Genomic DNA, 4262 nt, shown 5'->3' with positions numbered 1-4262 from the left:
AAAAAGAATCCAAACATAGGGGTTTCTGATAATGCCGAGCACTTTAAATGTAACCACCCCCGCCCTTTGTAAAACACTAGCTGCTCTGTGCCTGTGCATGGACAGAGTTCAGATGCAGAGCTGAGACAATAGCTAAGTCCTTGGGATTCTCTTTTGAATACCGCGCACAAGAGTGTGGCGAGTAGCACGGAAGCTGTTTCTGCTAAGCATGAATTTTAATCTGTACCCTCTGGCCTCTTGGAGGTCTGAAGGTTTTGTACGGATGAGGCAGGAATTTACTCGTGCCTTGAAAAAAGATGATATTGTAGGCTGTTTTTCCATGACAACAAGATATGTATGTGGTCCCTCCAAGGATACTAACCCTGTCTGACAGCTTGAGTACTGCATTACTTGAACTGGTTTTCTGGTGGTTAATCCAATTCCAGGCATTAATTGGCAGTGGCTAGACATGACAGAGCTATTTTGGTTTTTGCTTTTTTACTATAGAATCTGGAAGACTTAAAAAAAAATTCCTCAGGTTGCAAGATAGCTCATTATGAAATCGTCACTGATATATAGGAAATTTTGTTCTCCGAGATTTTTTTTGGAATCACTGTCTCGTTGTTAAGACTAAATTCTTGGCTGTTCTAATTTTCCACATGCTTATCCATCATATCCCACTGCCAATTGTGGAAATACTGTAATATAGTGACAATACCTTAAATAGATTTTAATTCTGGACACTTAGCTGACATATGTTGATTGAATAGATACATATTGATAATGGGAATAGTATTAATGATTAATATTTTTAATGCTTATTATGTGCCAGGCACCATGTTACATATCTTATTTGCCTTATTTCAACTAATCCTTAAAACATCCCTTTAGGTTAAATATTTTTTGTAAAAAAATAGTCGACTTCATGGCTCTTTATCTCAGTGCTTGGAGTCTTAAGTAGTGGGATTGTAGTCCATCATATATCTAAGCTGACTTATTTTCACTCAGGGCACCATGGGGATGGACTGGCTGTCCATTAGTGCCTTCTGATTTTTGTGAAGTCAGATAATTACAAAACAAAACAAAATATCAGAATAAGTAATTTGCTCAAGATCATAATAAATCAGTAAGTAGGGAACTAGTCATGTCTTGCTACTTACTCATTACTTGCCTCATAAAGTACTATACAGATGGAAAAATAGTCATTTTTTAAATATTTTATTTTATAGTATAATATTCAGCAAAAGAGCAAGGTATACTATAATAGATAAATAAATTTTAAACACACACATACATACACATATGAATGTGTGTATTTGTTGTTTATTAACTACATTGTGTCCAACTCTTTTGAGACCCTATGGACTACTGCCTGACAGGTTCCTCTTTCCATGGGATTTCTCAGGTAAGAATATTGGAGTGGGTTTCCATTTCCATCTCCAGTGTGCGTGTGTGTCCTTATATTTCTTTACTGTTACATATATTCTTTTTTTTTTTTTTATTTTATTTTATTTTTTTTTATTTTTTTTTTCATATATTCTTATATAGAAATTAAGACCATAGCTTTCTTCTTACTGATAAAACTTCAGGTGATTGTTTTTATTCTTTTTGCTTATTCTAGTTTACTTTTCAAATTTATACATATGTTACTTGTACAATAAATATTTTAAAATATACTCATCAAATTAGAACCCTGGGAATGTAATTAATGCAGTTTAACCCGGCAGGTCTTCATGAAAGAAGACAATTGAGTTAGTCTGAAGAATCTATCAGATCTAGGCAAATGTAGAAGATGCAGAAAAGTAGCTAGAGAGAGAAGAAAACCTTTCTGGCAAAGCCAGAGGCAAGAAAAAACATAACATATTCCAAGGACAGACACAGTCCAATTTTCTACACCAAACACAGGCCGGTGTCTAACAGAGAATGGGCCATATAAGAGAGATGTCTTTAGGGTGAGTATATTCAGCCTGTTCTACACTATCCCAAGAAGAAGTCTGGATATATGTGAAGCCACACAAAAGGTAAAGTTGTATGTCAGTCTTTTTAGTCAAGTTCCACTGTATATACACTTTGCCCTTTGTTCAACTCTTACATGGCACAAAGGTCCTAATAATTTAGATATAAGCCAAGTTACACAAGGGTTTGAAGACATTCAGTTTTGACAATAAAATTCTGTTTCTTGCAAAACTGTCCTAACAGTTGAAACTTCCTAGGGTTGGGATGATAAATACATAGATGACTGCATGAAAAGGACTCAGCAGAATGCCAGACACATGAAAAGTATTTCATAAATGGTAGCCACTAACACTTGTAGTCATTGGTTCTGGAGATAACTCAAGTGTATAGTCACAGACAGAAGTGATTGGCAGAGTGTTGAAAGCCATCGTATAGAAGGATATTTTCTCCATCATGTTCATATAGTCTACATACAATGTACAATTTCTACCATTAGCTATCTTGTTGGTATAAGTGGTAAAGGTTCCTACTTAGATGAAGTAGGACTATTTAAGAAAATAGAAGAGAGGAATGAAACAAAATATTGACCAACAGACTGATATTTCCCCAGAGACTGTGCTAGGCACTTCACACACTTTTCTGTATTTAGGCGTCACAAAAAATCTGTATGGTATCTGCTTTTAACCTCATTTCAAAAATAAGAAAACACAGGTTACAAAAGAGTACCTAGTTTATTAACGATATTATTTAGACAGAACATGGGAAAAAAGGAATTCTAACCTGTGGTTCAGAAATTCACGGTCTTTCCATGAGAAGCCATGCTTAATTAGCAAAAAGTAAGGCACATTATATAGTAGCAAAGGTATAAGAAACATGAATTCTGAGCTCACTAACCATTTCTTAACTTTTGTCAGATCATTTAATTTTCTGTATGTAGGTGTATCAAATATTCAAAGAAGAGATTCAATTCTGTGAATGATACAGGGTCTTTCTTTTCTGAAATTGATCAAGATTAGGATCTAATTATTTTTTAAGTCTAGTTTTTTAAAGCTATTGATGATGGATTTTTTTTTTAATAAGAAAATTTAAAAAAATTTTTTTAAATAAGGCTTACACAGGCCTTACTTATGTGTCAGGAGTTATTCTAAGCACTTTACAAATCTGAATTCATTGAATTAAACTCATCAAACAATATTTATGATGAAGCTATTATTATGAGATACTATTATATCAACATTATACATATGAGGAATTGAGGGACACAGACTTTAAGTAACATGTCCAAGGCCACAGAAACAGTCAAAAACAAGGCCTTTAACCCAAAGACTCTGGATCTGTTTACTGATTGTAATGGATATAGAAACATCAGACCTTTGAATCAGGTTCTTCTGATTCAAACAAACAAACAGAAAACATATATTTTGATTCAGAATGGTAAAGATCTGGTGCTTGAAGGTGAGCACACCTGTGTAGCCAGAAAAGAATTATGAGGGTACTGATAAAGTGAAGCAGAAAAGATAAAGCAAAAGGGGAAAGGGCTGAAATGCAAGCAGCTGGGCTCCAAATTCACACAGACAGTTACGGCTCAATCCTCTGGTTTCAGGCAGCCTGGGATCTAGAAGTATCAGCACTTCAGGTAACATCACTTAGATTTTTCATGGGAAACTATCCTTCCTGTTCCCAAGGGTAGTGGTTTTTAAAGTGTGGCCCCGGACGGGCAGCATCAGCCTCACCTCCTGGAAACTTAGAAATACAATCTTGATCTGCCGAGTCAGACACTCTAGGGTGTGGAGTCCAGCACAGATACGCTAAGCCCTCCAGGGACGTTTAATGTTTGCTCAAATTTGAGAACTCCTGTTTTAAGACTCCTGTGATTTGGATACACCTGATTGGGATTTGACTCTTGAAATGGACTTTTTCATCAGAAGTGGTCAATCCTAACATAACGTCGCCTGCTCCTGAGAAGAGTGACCAATTCACCCACGTAGAGCCCATGAAACACAATGCCAAAGGGTCTTACTCAAAATGTTGAGAGGATAACACATGAGATTGGAACTGCTTGTCTCCTAGACAGCATATTAAAAAGCAGAGACATTACTTTGCCAACAAAGGTCCGTCTGGTCAAGGCTATGGTTTTTCCAGTGGTCATGTATGGATATGAGTTGGACTGTGAAGAAAGCTGAGCACCGAAGAATTGATGCTTTTGAACTGTGGTGTTGGAGAAGACTCTTGAGAGTCCCTTGGCCTACAAGGAGATCCAACCAGTCCATCCTAAAGGAGATCAGTCCTGGGTGTTTATTGGAACGACTGATGCTGAAGCTGAAACT

General features: G+C 36.3%; 1 non-coding gene across 1 annotated transcript; it reads left to right on the top strand.

Annotated features, from left to right (window-relative positions):
- The first annotated feature begins 902 nt into the window (after positions 1-902).
- LOC122701180 lies at positions 903-1050 on the top strand. Its single transcript, XR_006343015.1, has one exon. It is a non-coding gene; the product is annotated as a small nucleolar RNA SNORA79 (small nucleolar RNA).
- Positions 1051-4262: the final 3212 nt, after the last annotated feature.

The sequence above is a fragment of the Cervus elaphus genome, chromosome 9, assembly GCF_910594005.1.
Source record: "Cervus elaphus chromosome 9, mCerEla1.1, whole genome shotgun sequence".
NCBI classification, from domain to species: Eukaryota; Metazoa; Chordata; class Mammalia; order Artiodactyla; family Cervidae; genus Cervus; species Cervus elaphus.
The sequence above is the reverse complement of the archived record's forward strand: the minus strand, read 5'-3'. Positions and strand labels throughout refer to the sequence as shown.